Source organism: Arachis hypogaea, chromosome 5, assembly GCF_003086295.3.
Source record: "Arachis hypogaea cultivar Tifrunner chromosome 5, arahy.Tifrunner.gnm2.J5K5, whole genome shotgun sequence".
NCBI lineage: Eukaryota > Viridiplantae > Streptophyta > Magnoliopsida > Fabales > Fabaceae > Arachis > Arachis hypogaea.
In genome coordinates, this window is record NC_092040.1 from 58,393,079 (window position 1) to 58,416,007 (window position 22,929).

General features: G+C 37.6%; 1 non-coding gene across 1 annotated transcript; it reads right to left on the bottom strand.

Moving 5' to 3' along the window:
• Window positions 1–462: 462 nt before the first annotated feature.
• LOC112804354 (small nucleolar RNA R71) lies at window positions 463–570 on the bottom strand. Its single transcript, XR_003202963.1, has one exon. It is a non-coding gene; the product is annotated as a small nucleolar RNA R71 (small nucleolar RNA).
• Window positions 571–22,929: the final 22,359 nt, after the last annotated feature.

Sequence of the window (22,929 nt, forward strand, 5' to 3'; positions counted from 1 at the left end):
GAAGCTAAAGCACAAAAATCCAAAGAAAATCTTATAGAGAATCTCAAAAAAGAAAGAGACATGGCTGAACCCAATAACAATGGTGGAGGTGCAAGGAGGATGCTTGGTGATTATACTACACCTACTTCCAATTTTTATGGAAGAAGCATCTCAATCCATGCCATTGGAGCAAATAATTTTGAGCTAAAACCTCAACTAGTTGCTCTAATGCAACAGAACTGCAAGTTTCATGGTCTTCCATCAGAAGATCCCTACCAGTTTTTAACTGAGTTTTTGCAGATCTGTGATACTGTTAAGACTAATAGAGTAGATCCTGAAGTCTACAGGCTCATGCTTTTCCCTTTTGCTGTAAGAGACAGAGCTAGAATATGGTTGGACTGACAACCTAAAGATAGCCTGGACTCTTGGGATAAGTTGGTCACGACCTTCTTGGCCAAGTTTTTTCCTCCTCAAAAGCTAAGCAAGCTTAGAGTGGACGTTCAGACCTTTAAGCAAAAAGATGGTGAATCCCTCTATGAAGCTTGGAAATGATACAAGCAGTTGACCAAAAAGTGTCCTTCTGACATGCTTTCAGAGTGGACCATTTTAGATATATTCTATGATAGTCTATCTGAGATTTCTAAGATGTCACTAGACCATTCTGCAGGTGGATCCATTCACCTAAAGAAAATGCCTGCAGAAGCTCAAGAACTCATTGACATGGTTGCAAATAACCAATTCATGTACACCTCTGAGAGGAATCCTGTGAGTAATGGGACGCCTCAGAAAAGGGGATTTCTCGAAATTGATGCTCTGAATACCATATTAGCTCAGAACAAAATGTTGACTCAACAAGTCAACATGATTTCTCAGAGTCTGAATGGATTGCAAAACGCATCCAACAGTCCTAAAGAAGCATCTTCTGAAGAAGAAGCTTATGATCCTGAGAACCCTGCAATGGCAGAGGTGAATTACATGGGTCAATCCTATGGAAACACCTATAATCCCTCATGGAGAAATCATCCAAATTTCTCATGGAAGGATCAATAAAAGCCCTAACAAAGCTTTAATAATGGTGGAAGAAACAAGTTTAGCAATAGCAAGCCTTTTCTATCATCTTCTCAGCAACAGACAGAAAATTCCGAGTAGAGCCCCTCTAGCTTAGCAAACATAGTATCTGATCTATCTAAAGCCACTTTAAGTTTCATGAATGAAACAAGGTCCTCTATTAGAAACTTGGAGGCACAAGTGGGTCAGCTGAGTAAGAAAATCACTGAAACTCCTCCTAGTACTCTCCCAAGTAATACAAAAGAGAATCCAAAAAGAGAGTGCAAGGCCATTGATATTATCAAAATGGCCGAATCCAAGGAGGAAGGGGAGGATGTGAATCCCAATGAGGAAGACCTCATGGGACGTCCCCCAGACAGAAAGGAGTTCCCTATTGAGGACCTAAAGGAATTTGAGGCTCGTATAGAGACCATAGAGATTCCATTAAACTTCCTTCTGCCATTCATGAGCTCTGAGAATGATTCTTCCTCTGAAAAGGATGAAGATGTAACTGAAGAAAGTTGCACAATATCTAGGAGCCATCATGAAGCTGAATGCCAAGTTGTTTTGTAATGAGACTTGGGTAGATGAACCTCCCTTGCTCATTAGTGAACTAAATATATGGGTTCAGCAAACTTTACCTCAAAAGAAATAAGATCCTGGTAAATTCTTAATACCCTGTACCATAGGCACCACGACCTTTGAGAAGGCTCTGTTTGACCTGGGGTCAGGTATAAATCTTATGCCACTCTCTGTAATGGAGAAACTGGGGATCTTTGAGGTACAAGCTGCAAGTATCTCACTAGAGATGGCAGACAAGTCAATAAAACAAGCTTATGGATTGGTAGAGGACGTGTTGGTGAAGGTTAAAGGCCTTTACATCCCTGCTAATTTTATAATCTTAGACACTGGGAAGGAGGAGAATGAATCCATCATACTTGGAAGACCCTTCCTAGCCACAGCAGAAGCTGTGATTGATGTTGACAGAGGAGAGGTAGTCCTTCAATTGAATGGGGACTACCTTGTGTTTAAACCTCAAGGATTTTCCTCTGCAACCATGGAGAGGAAGCATGAAAAGCTTCTCTCAATACAGAGTTAAACAAAGCCCCCACAATCAAACTCTAAGTTTGGTATTGGGAGGCCACAACCAAACTCTAAGTTTGGTGTTGGGAGGTCCCAACAATGCTTTGAACATCTGTGAAGCTCCATGAGAGCTCACTGGTAAGCTATTGACATTAGAGAAGCGCTTATTGGGAGGCAACCCAATTTTTATTTATCTATATTTCTATTGTTCTTTTATGTTTTGTTAGGTTTATGATCATGTGGAGTCACAAAAAAATTGCAAAAATTAAAAACAGAATAAAAAACAGCAAAAGAAAAAGCACACCCTGGAGGAAGAGCTTACTGGCGTTTAAACGCCAGTAAGGAGCATCTGGCTGGCGTTTAACGCCAAAAAAGAGCATGAAGCTGGCGTTGAATGCCAAAAACAAGCAGCAGTCTGGCATTTAAATGCCAGGATTGCACCCTGAGGAGAGCTGGCATTAAACGCCAGAAACAAGCAGCAAAGTGGCGTTTAACGCCAGAAACAAGCATAGAGTTGGTGTTTAACGCGAGAAACAAGCATCAGCCTGGCGTTAAACGCCAGGATTGCACACAGAGGGCATTTTACATGCCTAAAGGGTGCAGGGATGAGAAATCCTTGACACCTCAGGATCTTTGGACCCCACAGGATCACCTCAGGATCTGTGGACCCCACAGGATCCCCACCTACCTTTTCCCTCTCTCTCTCACACCTTTTCATAACACTCTTCCCCAAACATCATTCACCAATCACCTCAATCACTCTTCCCCATCACCTCTCACCACTCACATCCATCCTCTCTTCCCCAAAAATCCCACCTACCTTCAAATTCAAAATCTCTTTCCCACCCAAACCCACCCTAAATGATCGAACCCCATTCCCTCTCCCTCCACTATATAAACCCCTTCATCCTTCTTCATTTTCACACAACACACCCTCTCTTCCCCCCTTGGCCGAAACCTACATCACTCTCCCTCTCCTCCATCTCTTCTTCTTCTTCATCTATTCTTTCTTCTTTTACTCAAAGATGAGCAACATTCTAAGTTTGGTGTGGCAAAAGCATAGCTTTTTTATTTTTTCATAACCATTGATGGCACCTAAGGCCGGAGAAACCTCTGGAAAGAGGAAAGAGAAGACAAAAGCTTTCACCTTCGAGTCATGGGAGATGGAGAGATTCATCTCAAAAGCCCATCAAGACCACTTCTATGAAGTTGTGGCCAAGAAGAAGATGATCCCTGAGGTCCCTTTCATGCTCAAGAAAAATGAGTATTCGCAGATCCGACATGAGATCCAAAGAAGAGGTTGGGAAGTTCTTACCAACCCCATTCAACAAGTCGGAATCTTAATGGTTCAAGATTTCTATGCCAATGCATGGATCACTAGGAACCATGATCAAAGTATGAACCCAAATCCAAAGAATTGGCTTACAATGGTTCGAGGGAAATGCTTAGATTTCAGTCCAGAGAATGTAAGGTTGGCATTCAACTTGCTTATGATGCAAGAAGATGCATGCCCCTACACTAGAAGGGTCAACTTTGATCAAAGGTTGGACCAAGTCCTCATGAACATATGTGTGAAAGGAGCTCAATGGAAAAGAGACTCAAAAGGCAAGCCAGTTCAATTGAAATGACTGGACCTTAAGCCTATGGCTAGAGGATGGTTGGAGTTCATCCAACGGTCCATCATCCCCACTAGCAATCGATCCGAAGTAACTGTGGATCGGGCCATCATGATCCATAGCATCATGAATGGAGAGGAAGTAGAAGTTCATGAAGTCATCCCTCTAGAACTCTACAAAATGGCCGAAAAGCCCTCCACCTTGGCAAGGCTAGCTTTTCCTCATCTCATTTGCCATCTATGCTACTCAGCTGGAGTTGTCATAGAAGGAGACATCCTCATTGAAGAGGACAAGCCCATCTCTAAGAAGAGGATGGAGCAAACAAGAGAACCCATTCATGGATCTCAAGAGACGCAAGAGGAAGCTCATCATCAAGAAATCCCTGAGATGCCTCAAGGGATGCACTTTCCTCCAAACAACTATTAGGAACATCTCAACACTTCTCTAGAAGGATTAAGTTATGACATGAACCAATTAAGGGTGAAACACCAAGAGCACTCCATCATTCTCAATGAGATTAGAGAAGATCAAAGAGCTGTGAGGGAGGAGCAACAAAGGCAAGGAAGAGACATAGAGGAGCTCAAGAACACCATTGGTCCTTCAAGGATAAGACGCCACCATCACTAAGGTGGACTCATTCCTTAACTTCCTTGTTCTTATCTCTCTATTTTTCGGTTTTTAAGCTTCCTGTTTGTCTATATTTGTGTCTTTACTACATGATCATTAGTATTTAGTAACTATGTCTTAAGGCTATGAATACTTCCATGAATCCTTCACCTCTCTTAAATGAAAAATGTCTTTAATACAAAAGAACAAGAAGTACATGAGTTTCGAATTCATCCTTGAAATTAGTTTAATTATATTGATGTGGTGACAATACTTTTTGTTCTCTGAATGAATGCTTGAACAGTGCATATTTTTGATCTTATTGTTTATAAATGTTAAAATTGTTGGCTCTTGAAAGAATGATGAAAAAGGGAAATGTTATTGATGATCTGAAAAATCATAAAATTGATTCTTGAAGCAAGAAAAAGTAGTGAAGAACAAAGCTTGCGAAAAAAAGTGGTGAAAAAAATATATAAAAGAAAAAGAAAAAGCAAGCAGAAAAAGCCAATAGCCCTTAAAACCAAAAGGCAAGGGTAAAAAGGATCCAAGGCTTTGAGTATCAACGGATAGGAGGTCCCAAGGAAATAAAATCCAGGCCTAAGTGGCTAAATCAAGCTGTCCCTAACCATGTGCTTGTGGCATGCAGGTCCAAGTGAAAAGCTTGAGACTGAGTGGTTAAAGTCGTGATCCAAAGTAAAAAGAGTGTTCTTAAGAGCTCTGGACACTTCTAACTGGGGACTTTAGCAAAGCTGAGTCACAATCTGAAAAGGTTCACCCAGTCATGTGTCTGTGGCATTTATGTATCCGGTGGTAATGCTAGAAAACAAAGTGCTTAGGGCTACGGCCAAGACTCATAAAAGTAGTTGTGTTCAAGAATCAACATACTTAACTAGGAGAATCAATAACACTATCTGAACTCTGAGTTCCTATGGATGCCAATCATTCTAAACTTCAAAGGATAAAGTGAGATGCCAAAACTATTTAGAAGCAAAAAGCTACAAGTCCCGCTCATCTAATTAGAACTAATATTCATTGATATTTTGAGATTTATAGTAAATTCTCTTCTTTTTATCCTATTTTATTTTCAGTTGCTTGAGGACAAGCAACAATTTAAGTTTGGTGTTGTGATGAGCGGATAATTTATACGCTTTTTGGCATTGTTTTTAGGCAGTTTTTAGTAGGATCTAGCTACTTTTAGGGATGTTTTTATTAGTTTTTATGCAAAATTTACATTTCCAGAGAGTTAGGCGAGATTTATGCTAATGTTGTGCCTCCCGCCTAACCCTGCTCATGCGTACGCATGCATGACGCGTACACGTCCCTCTACTGATCTGCGCATCCACGTGTAAGCGTGGATGACATGTCCGCGTCGCCTTGCACCCTGCTTTTTGTCTTTTCTTCTTCTTTCTTCTTCTCCCTTTCTTCTTTCCTTCTTTTTTCTTTATACCTTCCTTCTCCTCTCCTCTCCCTTTCTTACTTTAGTCTTTACCCTCTCTAAAAAAAAGAGTTTTTTTCTCATCTTTCATTTTCATTTGTTGATTGCATTTGCATACTTTTATTCTTTGCATTTCAATTTTGTTCCTATAGCTTGTTCTTCTTTTTCATTCTAAGTTTTCTATTTTAATAATGGTGTTTAATTATTTTACTCAATTGTTGAGAATTTCTTGGTTATTTTGGTGCCTCCTGACTTGTTTGATATTGTTGGGTGAAGAAACTTTTAAAATCAATGCTCAATCTTTTATGATTCTTGCATCCTTTGTGCATTGATATGAACTTGCATGTCTTTCATGACTCACTTTTTCTTGTTTGAACTTGATGCTTTTGACTGCTTTTTATGCTTTGAATTTACTCTTGCATCAAGTATTAGTTGATTTTCTCTTTGCCTATATTGCTTTCTCACTTACATGCGTAGCTAACACGTAGTGAGAACCCTACTTTTATTTGGCATTAGCCCCCACTTATATTCTTTTTGCTTTGATATCTTTGATATAGGCTTAATTTTATTTCTTTTTCTCTCTTTTTAGGTTGACCACCAAGAAGAAAAAAGGAAGAGTTTCTAAATGGGGCAACAAACAAGTTCATACGCACACCCTTTTGAAGAAGCTCATAAGTTATTTCAACCCATCCACCTTGCTCTTCTTTGCATGCACCGAGGACGGTGCAATCTTCAAGTGTATGGAGGTTCGGTCGATGACCGATCTCCATGGGTAATAATTTCCTTTTCAACACCAACTCTTAGTTTTCCATGTTAGCTAGTTGTTGCATTGCATGATAGGTTGCATGTTAGTTATAATTTGTACATATTTTACCACTTCTTTCTTATTAGGACTACTTGGTTAGGGTGATGATTTTTTTTCCAAGAAACTATTTTAGGGCACCCTACCAATTTGAAAAATTTTTGTTGAACTTGCTTGAAAGAATTTATTTTGGAACATGGGTTTGAGCTAAGAACACAAGCTAGTGAGATTTGAGCCTAATTGTGTGGTTACATCTTGTAACCACTTATTTCCCTTCTTGTGTGCAACTGTTCTCTTTCTATGATTGTAATTTTTGATTTATTTGATTCTTTATGTCCATTATTCCATGTATACATGCATTTATATGATTGAGGCCATCATTTCATTTAGCTCAGTTCCCCAAATAGCCTACCTTTTACCTACCGTTGTTAGCCAACTTTGAGCCTACGATTAACCCACTTTATTCTTTAATTTAGCACATTACAAGCCTTAAAGAGGAAAACAATAAATGTCCTTTATTTGGATCTTTGGTTAGATTAGCCTAGTGAGTGTGAGTATCATTCAAGTGTGGGAAAACTTGGAACATTGGTTGGGATAAAAGGGTATTTTGTATTTCTATCAAGAATTTAGAAAATTGGGTACATGCTCATGTATTAATTATATGTTAAACCATATGCATTGATGCCTTCGTATATACCTTATTGTGAAAAATAAAAGAAAAAAATGATAAAGAAAAAGAAAAAACTATATGAATTAACAAAAAAATATAGAAAAAGAAAAAAAAAAGAAAAAAAAGAAAGAAAAAGAAAAAGAAAAAGCAATAAAAGGGGACAAAATGCCGCAAAGTAAAGATTAATAAAGATCAATGCATATGTGTGGTAATCAAAAGACAATGCATGAGTATGTAAAAAAGTGAAAGATGGGTAGTTAGGTTAGTTTTGAATTTGTATAGGTCATTGTATAGGTTAGGTGGGAAAGTCTTGGTTAATCAAAGCTTCAAATTCTAGTCCACTTAACCATATATGATCCTACCTTGATCCTAACCCCATTACAACCTATGAATAAGTCCCCATGATGAATGTATGCATGCATTGAATAATTGTTGATTGTTAGATGAAAAACAAATCTTGGAAAGCATGATTAGGGGAGAATTGAGAGAATCGACCCTATACACTGGAGCGACTAGAGTGCAAACACTTCCGGTGAGGGTTCGATGCTTAATTCCTTGATTCCCAGCTTTCATGAGCGTTCTTCTTGAAAGTCTATTTGAACTTCATTTTTATACTTGAATTGGTATGATTCATGAATCGTCATATGACTTTAGTCCTACCTGTTTATACATACTCTTGGAGGATTGATTTATTTTTAACCAAGTAGGTAGAATCATTTTGCATTTAGTTGCATTCATTTAGATAGGATGCATATAGATAGGTTGCATGAATAAATGTCATACCCCTTGTTTCCTTCTTGGTTTAGCATGAGGACATGCTATGGTTTAAGTGTGGGGAGGTTGATAAACCCCACTTTTAGGCTTTATCTTGTGTTGAATTTAGAGGGTTTTGTCAACTTTTCTCCCATTTATTCACTAAAATAGCATGGTTTTGTAAATTCTCCTTTAATTGTGCTTAAGAGTGAAAACATGCTTTTTTGGGTCTTAAAATAGCTAAATTTAATTCACTTTGATTCCATTAGATGCCTTGATATGTTTGTTAAGTGACTTCAGGATTGGGAGGCAAAGATTGGAATTGAGGGAATAAAGAAAAAGCATGTAGAAATGGAGAACTCATGAAGAAATGAAGGAATTGCAAAGCTGTCAATCCAGACCTCTTTGCACTTAATTGATCATAACTTGAGCTACAAAGATTTAAATGACAAGGTTCTAGTTGCGTTGGAAAGCTAACATATGTGGCTTCAAAATGATATAAGATTTGCTATAGTTTCCTGGCATTTAGGGATGCGTACGCATTGATGCTCGCACGTGACTCACTAAAGGCAACTTGTGGCCAGCGATTTTTGAAGCATTTTGGATCCAATCCAACTTATTTCTGATGCTATTTTACCCAAGGATTGAAGAGAGATAAGGCAATTAGTTAGATAGTTAGTTTTTGTTGAGTTTTATTAGGCTTTAGTTAGTTTTTAGAGAGAGAAGCTCTCTCTTCTCTCTAGAATTAGGATTAGGATTAGGTTTAATTCTTCTCTAGATCTAGGTTTAATTAATGCTTTGATTTACTTTTCCTTTACAATTTCTTGTTCCTCTACTTCTCCTCTCTCTAGTTTGTACTTTACACCTTGTAATTCTTTACTTTTATGTTGATGCACTCTTGTTTCTTCTATTTCTCTTTTAATGCAATTTATGATTCATGTTCCTTTATTGTTAATTTGATTTGTTTATTGTTAATTTCTTGCTATTAGTAATTGTAGATTTACTTTTCTTGCAATTTTATCTTACTTTCTTTTGATGCCTTCCAAGTGTTTGATTAAATGCTTGAAAGGATGCTAGAGTAGAATTTTCTCCTCTTGGCTTAGGTTGAGTAATTGGTGACACTTGAGTTATCAAACTCTTTTGTTGATCGATAATTAGAAGTTGCTAATTGATTTGAATTCCAATAAAGCTAGTCTTTCCTTAGGAGTTGACTAGGACTTGAGGAATCAAATTGATTCATCCCCTTGACTTTCCTCCATAGTTAGAGGTTAACCAAGTGAAGCGAGGAGCAATTGTTGTCACAATTGATAAGGATAGCTAGGATAGGACTTCTAGTTCTCATATCTTGCCAAGAGCTTTTCTAGCTGTTGGTTTATTTCTTTTGCCATTTATATTTCTTGTCTCTTATCTTAAAAACCCCAAAGATACTTCATAGCCAATAACAAGAACACTTTACTGCAATTCCTAGGGAGAACGACTCAAGGTTTAAATACTTCGGTTACTTTTATAGGGATTTGTTATTTGTGACAACCAAATTTTTGTATGAAAGGATTATTTTTCGTTTAGAAACTATACTTGCAACGAGAATTTATTGTGAAATTCTATACCACACAATAATCCGATCATTAAACCACCTTCTTATTATGAACCCTTTCTCCGAAATAATGAACCCTCCAATCCACCCCAAGCCCCAATGGACGATTCTCTCACTATGTTACTTCAAGGGCAAAGAGAAATGCAAAGGGAGACACTAGAATTCATGGCCGCCGTGGCCGAGGTAGTAAATCGATTAGCCTCCCAATGTTTTAATACTCAAAGCAATCCCATGGTCACATGTGGAGAATCAAATGAAGTGAATAGCATGAAGGAGAGATTGAAAAATCCGGTGGAGAATGAGGAGTTAGATTTTGTATTGAAACAATTTGAGGAAGCTATGATTGTTGAAGAAGAGGAAGAAGTGGTTGAAGATTTTGGAGATGTTGAATGTTCATGGGAATGTGGAACCTTAGAACCCTCTTCCACGAAGCTTGACATTGATGTTGAGGGGGGTGCGCAACTTCCAAAGCATATCATGGTTGAAAACTTTGAAGAGCTTGATCAAGAGATGGATTCAATCATTGATGAGTTTCTGTCTACAATTGAATCCTCTCCTATTGGACATGAAGTTGAAGTCATGGAAGAATGTGCACAACCTCCCATACCCTTGGTGAGCAATGAAGAATAGATTTAATTGGAAGAGAGCTACTAAGAGGAAGAGGTTGAAATTGAAGAAGCTTGCAAAGAGGTGGAGATATTCAAGGAAGAGCACAAGGGAGTGGAACTTGCAAGATCATTGGGATCACCCCTTCCTAAGTCACCATCCTACACAATATTCAAGTAGGTAAAATTCTTATCCCTAAGCTTTACTTTCTCACTTGAATATGGTTTGATTGAAAATGATGGTCAACTTAGAGCTCTTTGTGGAGTTAAGAGTAGGAGAGAGTTGTGTAGTGGTTGGAAACATCACTCTAAGTTCATGATGGTTGCATGCTCAAAGTTGAATAGTAATGGTTGGTGTAGAAAAAAATTGCATGGGTTTAGAAAGTTGTTTGGAGGCTTCTTTAAGAATTCAAAGGTCATGCCACCCGGATGGACTCACAATGATCAACTTGAAGACGAGTGTAGAAACAAGATTTGGGATCTGGAAATACAAGAGGATCAATTTTGGGAGCCTTTAACTTGTGTGGAAATCCATCAAGACTTGGAGCTATTAATCTTGAAGGATTGAGCATATTGAAAGTCCAAGCATTGGTGGATGTTCAAGGATGGATTCAAGCACAAGCCACCATGATGAGGAGCTCCCCATAAGTCCAACTTAAGGACTTAAACTAAAAGTGCTAGGTGGGAGACACCCCACCATGGTAAACTCTTTCCATTCTCTTGTATATATAATCAATAAATAAATTGAGTTGCCATTATTAGGTAGTTTTCTTCTTTGCATATTCTTATTTTAGTGTATTGGTTGCTAGTTTGTTTGAGTAGATTTATGCTTTAAGTTGTAGGTTAGTTGTTTTTGAATTGCATTTTGCGTGTAATGCAAGTTTTGTTTGTTTTGTCTTTGAAAATATTTCAAAAACTTAATGATTTTTATTAAATTTGAATTGTGGTTGCTTTAGAATGTTTATAGGTTAGGAGAGTGTTAAATTCTGTTTTTATGCTTTAAAAAAAAAATCACCCATGCTTATGCATCGATTTCACTTCCGCAACTCCTAGTACAAAACCAGAGAGTTATGCGAAAATTGTGCTGGTTTTGTGCGAAAAGCACAATCCACACGTAAGCATGGGTGACGCTTATGCGTGGATTGTCTCTGCTGCAATCCATGCTTAAGCATGGGTGACGCTTATGCGTGGATTGCACCCTGTTTTTCTCCTTTCTTCTTTCTTCTTCCTTCTTCTTTCCTTCTTCTTTCTTTCTACATTTCTTCTTTTCTCTTCTTCCTTTCTTACTTTTTTCTTTTTCCTCTCTTCAATATATATATATATATATATATATATATATATATATATATATATATATATATATATATATATATATATATATAAAAGAAATAAAATATATATAAATTTATTTTTCTCATCTTTCAATTTCGTTTGTTTATTGCATTTGCATACTTTTATTTGTTGTATTTTAATTTTGTTTTTTATAGCTTGTTCTTATTATCTTTTCTATGTTTCTTATTTTAGTAATGGTGTTGAATTCTCTTACTCAATTGTTGAGAATTTCTTGGTTAGTTTTGGTGCCTCTTGACTTGTTTAATATTGATGGCTGATGAAACTTTTAAATCAATGCTTAATCTTTTACGACCTTTGTATTCTTTGTGCATAGACATGAACTTCTATTGTCTTTCATGACCCATTCTTTCTTGTTTGAACTTGATGCTCAATATGCTCTTCATGCTTTGACTCTACTCTTGCATCAAGTCTTAATATGCCTTAGCTTATGTTGTTTTCTCACTCACATGCTTAGCTACCATGTAGTTGAGAACCTTACCCTTATTTGTCATTTTCTTCCGCCTATATTTTATTTTGATATCTTTGTTGTGGGCTTAATTTTCTTTTTTTTTTCTTTCCTTTTAGGCTGGCCACCAAGAGGGAAAGGAAAAGCTTCTAAATGGGGCAACAAACAAGTTCGTCCGCACAATCCTTTGAAGAAGCTCATCAGTTATAGCAACTCGTCCACCTTGCTCTTCTTTGCATGCACCGAGGACGGTGCAATCTTCAAGTGTGGGGAGGTTCGGTCGATGACCGACTTCCGTGGGTAACCACTTCCTTTCAACACCAATTCTTAATTTTCTTTATTAGATTAGTGGTTGCATTGCATGATAGGTTGCATGTTGGTTAGGATTTGTACATATTTTACCACTTCTTTTTTATGTTAGGACTGCTTGGTTAGGGTGATGATTTCTTTTCCAAGAAACTATTTTTAGGGCACCCTACCAATTTTGAAAATTTTTTTGGTGTTAAACTTGCTTGAAAGAATTTATTTTGGGACATGACTTTTTGAGCTAAGAACACTCAAGCCAGTGAGTTTTGAGCCTAATTGCATGGTTACATCATATAACCACTTATTTTCATTCTTGTGTGCATTGTTCTCTTTCTATGATTGTAATCTTTGATTTGTTTGATTCTTTATGTCCATTATTCTATGTATACATGCATTTATATGATTGAGGCCATCATTTTATTTAGCTCACTTATCCAAATAGCCTTACCTTTCATCAACCATTGTTAGCTAACTTTGAGCCTCTTTTAACCCCTTTTGTTCTTAATTTTAGCACATTACAAGCCTTAAAGCAAAAAATAATAAATATCCTTTATTTGAATCTTTGATTAGCTTAGGCTAGTGAGCGTGTGTATCATTTAAGTGTGGGAAAACTGTGAGAGCTTATGTTAATCAAAGATTCAAATTTTAAACTCACTTAATCATATACATCCTACCTTTACCCTAGCCCCATTACAACCTATGAATAAGTGCTCATGATAAATGTATGCATGCATTGAATAATTATTGATTGTTAGATGAAAAACAAATCTTGGAAAGCATGAGTAGAAGAGAATTGAGTGATCAACCCTATACACTCGAGCGACTAGAGTGCAAACACTTTCAGTGAGGGTTCGATACTCAATTCCTTGTTCTCGGCTTTCGTGAGCTTTCTTTTCGGTGAGGGTTCGATACTCAATTCATTGTTCTCGGCTTTCGTGAGCTTTCTTCTTGCAAGTCTATTTCTACTTCATTCTGATATTTGAATTGGTAGGATTCATGAATCATCATACTACTTAGCCCTACATGTTCATATATGTTCTTAGAGATTGATTTACTTTTAACCAAGTAGGTAGAATCATTTTGCATTTAGTTGTATTCATATAGATAGGTGCATTTAGTTTATTTTGCATTGAATAAATGTTCATACCCATTTTTCTTGTCTTTCTTGGTTTAGCATGAGGACATGCTATTGTTTAAGTGTGGGGAGGTTGATAAATCCCATTTTTAGGGTTTATCTTGTGTTGAATTTAGGAGAATTTATCAACTTTTATCACATTTATTCAATGAATTAGCATGGTTTTGTAAATTCTCCTTTATTTGTGCTTAAGTGTGAAAACATGCTTTTTAGGTCTTAAAATAGCTAAATTTAATTCACCTTGATTCCATTCAATGCCTTGATATGTTTGTTAAGTGATTTCAAGTTTAGAAGGCAAAGATTGGATTGAGGGAATGAAGAAAACGCATGTAAAAATAGAGAACTCATGAAGAAATGAAGGAATTGCCAAGCTATCAATCCTGACCTCTTCGCACGTAATCGATCATAACATGAGCTACAGAGGTCCAAATGAGACGGTTCAAGTTGCGTTGGAAAGCTAACATCCGGGGATTCAAAATGATATAAGATTTTCCATAGTTGCCTAGCATCGTTCCATGGACACGCATCACAGGATCAGCGTGGGTCCATTTTAGCAATTCGTGGCTAGCGATTTCTAGCTCATTTTGGGCCCAATCCAACTCATTTCTGATGCTATTGAACCCAAGGACTGAGGGGGGATGAACCAAGGAGTGTTAGTTTGAGTTTTTATCATGTTTTAGGTTAGAATTCTAGAGAGAGAAGCTCTCTCTTCTCTCTAGAAATTAGGTTAGGTTTAGATTAGGATTTTCTTAGATCTAGTTTTAATTTCTTGTTTTCATCTTGTCTTCCTTACATTTTCTTGTTCTTATACCGTTGTTCTTCTCAATTCTCTTGTTAATTTTCCTTTTTATACCTCTTTTATGTTTAGGCACTCTTGTTACTTTTATTTTTCTTTAATGCAATTTATGTTTCATGTTTCTTATTGTTTAATTTCCTTGTTACTATTGTTTTCTTGCAATTGGTAGTTGTAGATTTCTATTTCTTGCAATTTTATCTTGCTTGCTTTTTATGCCTTCCAAGTGTTTGATAAAATGCTTGGAAGGATGTTAGAGTACATTTTTGTGTTCTTGGCTTGGAATGGTAACTTAGGTGAACTTGAGTTGCTAATATCCAAGTGATTGATGATTGGTATCCATTGACTCTAGCTTCCACTAAGTTAATTAGTGAAGTGGCTAGGACTTATGGGTTAGGATTGATAAAGCTCATTTTGACTTTTCTTCAATTGTTAGAGGATGACTTAATGGGATTGATCCTTGCAATTATCATATTGTGGTTAGTAACAAGGATAAAGATCCTTAACCATAACCCTTGCCAAGACCTTTATTGTAATGACCCAATTTCTGGTATGTCATGATCATACTAGAAACTGAGCGCTACTAACTTGTCTTCCTAATTATTATCTATTTTTTTATATGAGCCTGATTCGTTGTTAAAAACGTAGTTATTTTGCGAGGTATTTTTTTTCTTTGAAAACGTTTGGATTAATAAACTGAATCATTCACAATCAATTCGCAAATAATAACCAATACCACAGTTATAAACAACTACACATCAATACAAATCAAGCAGTTGACAACATTCCGTGATGCAGCCCTTATTAGAATATAGACTTTTAGTTTGAACACCCCTAGATATAGCTAAATAATATATATATACATATATATATATATATATATATATATATATATATATATATATATATATATATATATATATATATATATACACACACAACATCCCAGGCCCTGACCTGTTCAAGAAGTTCCTATGCTGGCACCCAGACTAGTCTAGACTTTATACTCACCTAGCTCTTCTAAAGTACTAAAGCGAGGGAAAGTACGTTCTAGGTCTTCAAAACTCGAGTCAGGTCGAATGTCATCAAAAGGTGGAAGGTCGTCTACTACTCCTCTGCACTATGATATGCCATCAAAGAGCATCTCTCAAGTACTTCATCGAGTAGCCACATAACAACAGTCTCATACACAGGATTTAGGTTAAAGTTCACATACGAACGGGGTGCAAATGTTGGCTGGTCTCACAGTATATACATATAACAGAGAATGAGATTCACCCTAGATTCAGAAGACTACCTAGAGTGGATTCCTTTTTACAAACGATCATCATCGAACTACGGAAGGGTACTCATACTTCTATCTGAAGGGGGAAGGGAGAGAGAAGGGGTAAGAACTGGGGAGTTCTTAGTAGGGCCGGGGTTATTAGTTAAGTTCATTAATTCGTCGTTGTTTAGCAGATACATAGCAGAATACTGAGAAGCAGTAAACAGAAGAAACAGATAAATAGAGAAAATAGAGAAAATAGAAAGCAAACCACAAACAAATGAATACAAGAAAACAAAACACAGACACAGAGAATAGAATGAAAACAAAGAAAGCATACATTCAAACAACAATCATAATAGAGGAAATGTGCAACCAAATATGATGCATGTCTAGCCCTAGTGCAGGTAATGAGCTCATTTGTCGGTTACATACCCGCTCCCGACGTTACCCAGCAACCTCTGTCTGGATAAGGCTTTTCTGTTGGCAATATCCACTGCAAGCAACCTTTGTCTTGCAGGGTATCCACTGCAAGCAACCTTTGTCTTGCAAGGCGGCACTTATTAGCCGATATACGCCCAACACACTCGCTGTAAGCAACCTCTGTCTTACAGGAGCACAACACACTTACTGTAAGCAACCTCTGTCTTACATGAGTACAACACACTCACTGTAAGCAACCTCTGTCTTACAGGAGCAACAGCACACTCACTGTAAGTAACCTCTGTCTTACAGGAGCACACTGATCTTGATACCTCTGTAAGCAACCTCTGTCTTACAGCAAAGCATTATAGCAAGGTATCCCAGGAAAGCACTCTCAGTGGTTGTACCACTATCTATCTGACTGCCTCAGTGCAGCAGATGATCATACAAATAACTCTAAAGTTTCCTTAATGCAACAAATGACCTTTCAACAAGCCCTCTGCTTTTTCTCTATGCTCTTTATCATATTACTCTTTTCTCCTTATATCTCTTTACTCTGCTCTGATTACTCTGTTCTCTGTGTTTCTCTACTCTGCTCTGGTTTTTCTGTTTAACGTATGTATTTAAAGCTTATGTAAATTTCGGTATGAATAGTTAGTCTGTCCCAAGTATAGGTTCATTAAGTCTATACTAAAACAGTTTAACTTTTCATATAATACCTAACCCTAGCCGCAACTCAAGGACTAACTATGTTGCCCTAGTTCGTTCACTAATCTCTGTCTGTTTTTTTGTCATTAAAATATTACAGACTTTTCTTTGGTTTTTATCTTTTCTTTAACTTTTTATCTTTGCCTCACTAATATGTTCTTACCACTCCCTAAGTATTTTATGAAGGTAATTATGAGATTCTGCGCTTAAAGTTGTCTTTCTAAAGCTTTTACAGAAAACTGCCTTTTTCGCATTATTTTATTATTTTTATTAAAATATTATTTTTAATTAAATATTATTATTTAATATTTTATTATTATTTATTATTTTATCATTAAATTTTCGAAAATTACCCAACTTTAACTTTTAACCTTTAAAATTTACTTTTTACCACCCGTAACTTTTAATATTTCTACTTTAACCACCCTAACTTTTAGAAATTACTAAATAACCCCTCATACACCAAAATAGTTACAACCTTGCCCTTTTTAAGATCTGAAAGGTGTTCTTCAATGTTCTTCATTACACTCAAAGTGTTCTTCGTGTTCTTCATAAATTCTTCAGATTCTTTCTCTATTTTTACCCGTCTTTCAGTCTTTTCAGCAACCGATTTTTACCATAATTTATAATAAATTAGCAGCCACCAAAACCCCATCTTTTCTACTTGATTTTAACACAAATTGAACCCCAATTTAAGGGTTAGGGTTTCATTTTCCAGCAGCCACAAGAACACAAGTTCATAGCTTGAATATCATCAAATTTCATCAAATTTTCACCAAAGTTTCATCAAGAATCACTCATATAAACAATCAATTTCAAGCACAGCCAAACCATATCATAATCACACAAGTCAAACACAATCAATCAAGATTAATTTCGTCAAACCCTACCTGGTTCTGCTGCTCCTAATTCAGTTAGACTTTCAGGTGGTCCTTAAGAACTTTTTCCTCCTAAATCACATCAAGAACAACTTTAAATCCAAAAACCCTCAACTAACCAAATCTCTCTCAGCACATTAGGAAGGGATATCTCACCTTATACTTGCTGGAAATTAACGTTTCTTGGCCCTCAAGTCAAGTTAAGCATGATTCATAAGGAAGAACATCAAGAAAACGCATGTTTTGCATGGTTTTTCTTGAAACCGAAGCAAAAGGGAGATGGTGCAGCCAACTCACCTTGATTCCAGCCTTGATATGTCATATGATTATGAAGAGAAAGAAGAGAGGATCATTTTGGTTGGATTGGAATTTTGATTTGAGTTTTAGTTTAGCAGAAATCAAGCTTTGAAGATTTGGAACTAAGAACTTTTCTCTCTTTTTTCTCTTGATGATTTTCAGCTACAATGAGCAAATGAGGCAGCCTTGGGGGGGGTTTTGGGGGTGTAGTATGAGTTGTGATTGGTTGGCTTGGAGGTGGGTTAAAATAATATTAAAATATCTCAGGTGTATAACTACTAAAACTAGGTATATCAGAACACTTGTAAAAACATCTCTAAAAATTATTTTCTGAGCTACTAGCATAAATGACACTAGTAACATATTTATTATGAGAATAAAACATGTATAATGAGGCCTTAGCATTGCTAAAGTCATCAGAGAGTGCTGGTGCTAAGCTGCACCAGTAAATTGTGAACTCGGTTAAACCGATTTTTCGTTTTCAACTAAAACAGACCAAGTAACCTTATAATATCATTGAAGCATCTTCTAATAATAATATAATGATAATATTATACTATTATCTCTCTTCTCTCATGAATCGAATCCTGTTCGTCAAACTGATACTATTTACGAAAACTAGAATCAAAACTCCTAACCGATACGGTTCAAAAACTATGTTCTTCGTAATTGCGTTGTCGGGCTTATCTCCACTAAGGTCCTGAGTTAAAAATAATATAATGATAATGAGGATTGAGATGCTTGATGATATAGCAAAAGTTCTTCCCTTAATGATCTTCCAGAGAAATTCCTATTTTCAGAAAATATCTCGCGTACTCGAAATTCGTCAATGGCTGCCATCCGTCCTCTCAGTGAAAATGGTCCGGCTATGGTTCTCACTGCAGGGCTAATCATGTGTCAGAATAAGATCCATTGATCCTTTTGCAAACTGTCACTATGCTCAACAGTCGAGAGTTTGAAGCTCGTCACAGTCATCCCGTCCCAGATCCTACTCGAAATACCACAGACAAGGTTTAGACCTTTCGAATCTCAGGAATGCTGCCAATTGTTTCTAGTCTATACCACGAAGGTTCTAATTTCACTTATTTGAATGCTCTGTTATCAGGAGATGCTAGTCAAACGCATGGATCAGAGACCCAAGAGAATATACTCCAGCTGGCGTCCAATAACTACGTTGAACATCATGTAGACTGCTTTGTGGTTGTCAGGCACGCGGATCTTGGCTAAGTGAGTACTGAAGATAGAGGGTGATTATCACAAGTCACCCCTTCAGTCTGACTTAACTAAATTAAGTACAAGAGTATATCTTGGAGAAGAAGTAGGCATGAATTGAATGAAAAACCATAGTACCCAGCGGTTTCTGTAGTTGCAGTACGTCGCGCATGTCGCGCGTACGCGCCAGGTGCGCGTGCGCGCCGATGGACTTTTTGGCAATGTGCGCGTGTGCGTCAAGTGCGCGTGTGCGTCATTTAGCTGCATGGTCTCTATATCAAATTGTATATTTTTGCGAAGCCCCAAACGTTAGCTTTCCAACGCAACTGAAACTACCACATTTGGACCTCTGTAGCTCAAGTTATGACTATTTGAGTGCGAAGAGGTTAGGGCTAACAGCTTTGTAGTTCCTTCAGCTTCTTGTATTCCTTCCAACCTTGCATGCTTCCTTTCCATCCTCTAAGCCATTCCTGCCCTGTGATCTTTGAAAATACTTAACACACATATCAAAGCATTGAATGGTAATAAGAGAGGATTAAACATAGCTAAATTACGACCAAAGAAACATGTTTTCAATCATAGCACAAAATCAGGAAGGAAAATGTAAAACATGCGAAATCAATGAATAAGTATGAGATTAGTGGATAAAATCCACTCAATTAAGTACAAGATGTACCACGAAATAGTGGTGCATTAATACACTGACCAAACTGTTTCAAAAACCAGCCAAACTCAGTATTTCAATACCAAATACTTATATCCACTCATTCAATCATCAACTCACCAATTCCACCATTTTTAATCAAACTTCAAGGTGATAATTTCTACATCAAAAGCAACAATTCACAGCTCAATCTCCAACAATATCCAATTCATCAATCACCATACATATATGTATATCTATACATAACAAATTCACATTTCAATTCATGCTCATCAACAAGAGCCTCAATGCTATCATCAATTCTACATATTGAACCATATCACACCCAATTTTCACATATGGTACCACATTTAACATCATTCCACAATTCACTAAATTCATATCAATCCATCCACGTCATTAATGATTCAACTCTTATCCTCGGGTCTCTAGCCTTCGTTTTCTCACCACATTACATTTTAGATACAGGAAACCGAAACCATACCTTGGCCGATTCCTGTTCCACCCGGAACACTCTCAAACCAACTTCCAAGGTTTTTAAAGCCTCACCAACAGATTTCCAAGCTTGGGATTCCACACCAAAGCTTTCCAAAACCACCAATCAAGCTCCAAAACACATATATACAAAGTCTAAGCCACAATATCACATAAAAACACAATAACTCAATCACTAAATCACAAAATCTCAAGCCTCTAGCTTAGGGTTGAGAATCTCACCTTACCCAAAGACCTAGGGAGCCAGAGAAAGCCTTCCCTTCAAGTTAATTAGGTCTTACAACACAAGGAAGCTCACAATTTCAACATTTTTGCCTAATGAACTCGAAAAATCAAGGGCTGGAATTCGAAACTGAAACTATGACTTGCTTCAAGATTTCTTGTGTGGGTTTTGTAGAGCTCAACGCCGCGGTTACGTGGTCACAAACGGCGGGTCAATCAGAGATCGGAGCGGAAAGTTATGTCACTTTGAATCAAACCAAGGGTTTGCTTCTCCTTTCTCCTCCCATGGGTGTGTTTCAGCGTGTTTGTTGTGTTTGGGAGGGAAGAGAGAGCTGAGCTCTCTCATTAAAGGGGCTTGGCTGGGCCATTGGGTCCATTTAGGTCCGGTTTGCCCTGTTTGGCCTGTTCGGCCCAATCTTAGACCGATTTCTTTAAAATTGGTGTCGAAATTCTCGTTTTGAATTCCTTTACCACATTAGACCATAAAAAACCTTATTTCTCACTTTTTAGAATATATTTTAATTTATGGGTTAATTAGCCATAAATTAACTGGGTTTTACATTCTACCCACCTTAATGGGAATTTTGCTCACAAAATTCGAATTTAGTTACCTAAGAACAGGTGTGGGTAGTCTGCTCGCATCTCTGGCTCAAGCTCCCAGGTGTGCTCCTCAACACTGGCTCGACTCCATGCCACTTTCACTAAAGAAACCTCTTTTCCGCGTAACTTCTTAATACTCGTGTCATCAATTCTGACTGGAGCCACTGGTAGAGTCAAATCCTTCTTAAACTAAACTGATTCTGGTTTTAACACATGGCTAGCATCAGGAGTATACTTCCGAAACTGCGATACATGAAATACGTCGTGCAGGCTCGAAAGGTGAGGCGGTAGAGCCATCCGATATGCCACCTGTCCAACTCTCTCTAGGATTTGAAACGGACCAATGTATCGGGGATTCAGCTTCTTCATTTTAATCGCCCTACCTACTCCTATTTTCGGCGTAACCTTAAAAAAAAACATGGTCTCCTTCCTCAAACTCTAAAGGCTTTCGCCTCTGATCGGCGTAACTCTTCTAACGGCTCTGAAAAGCGAGCATCCTATCTCTGATTTTCTTAACATGCTCGGTAGTCTCAGCTATCAATTCTGGCCCTAACAGACCTTTCTCTCCAGCCTCGTACCAGCACGGCAGAGATTAGCATTTCCTCCCATACAAAGCCTCATACGGAGCCATTTCGATGCTCGCATGGTAGCTATTATTATAGGCAAACTCCACTAGCGGCATATAGCGATCCCAGCTCGCCGGTTGGTCCAGAATACAAGCCCTCAACATATCTTCTAGGGTTTGGATTGTTCTCTCAGATTGACCATTAGTTTGAGGATGGTAAGCCGTACTTAAGCTCAAACGGGTCCCAAAAGCTCTCTGAAATGTACCCCAGAACCTTGAAGTGAAATGGGGATCCCTGTTAGAAATTATGGTCGTAGGCACTCCGTGAAGCCTCACAATCTCCCTTATATACAGGCGTGCTAACTTCTCAAGAGTGTAGTTCATCCGAATGGGTTGAAAATGAGCCGACTTCGTTAGCCAGTCCACGATTACCCAAACAACATCAAAACCGGCTCTTGTTCTTGGTAATACTGACACAAAATCCATCGCAATGCTCTCCCACTTTAATTGCAGAATCTCCAAGGGCTGCAACGTCCCAGAGGGTCTCTGATAAACCACTATTTTACGGTTTATATTGTGTTTAATTATGTGGTTTTATCACAATCCTTACCCACTTATTCATTAATTTAGCATGCATTTATATTTCCTTCCTGAAATTATTACATGGTTGAAAACTGCTTCTTAGAGACTTTTTAATTATGCATTTTAGTTCCCCTTTATCCCATTCGATGCCGTGATCTGTGTGTTAAGTGTTTCAGGCTCTATAGGGCATGGATGAGTTGGAGATTGGAAAGGAAGCTAGCAAAAATGGAAGGAACACAAGAAATTGAGGAGATAACCAGCGAGAAGTAACGCGGCCGCATGGCTCACGCGTTCGCGCGAAAGAGTAGAAATCGCAGTGACGCGGCCGCATGGCTCACGCGACCGCGCGAAATGGAAAAGCACAAGTGACGCAGAGGCGTGGACGACGCGAACGCGTGGCAATGAAAAACGCGAATGACGCGTCCACATGCGCGAATGACGTGCGCGATCTGCATAATCTGCAGATTCCACTGGGGGCGATTTTGGGCCCTATTTTGATCCAGTTCTCGGCCCAGAACAGTAGACTAGAGCCAGAGAACATGCAGAAACCAGAGACAACATTCATTCTACACAGTTTTAGTTTTAGATCTAGTTTTTACTCCTCCTCTAGGTTTTTCTCTCTAGACATTCATAGTTTTTAGGATTTTATTTTTCTATCACTTTTTGCATTGGGATATTGAGAAGAGTTATTACCTCATCAAGACTTCGTCATTCTAGTTCGTTTTCTTTAATTGGCTTTACTCTTCCATATCATTTGCTTTGTTAATTTTACCATTGGAATATTATTAGGATTTATT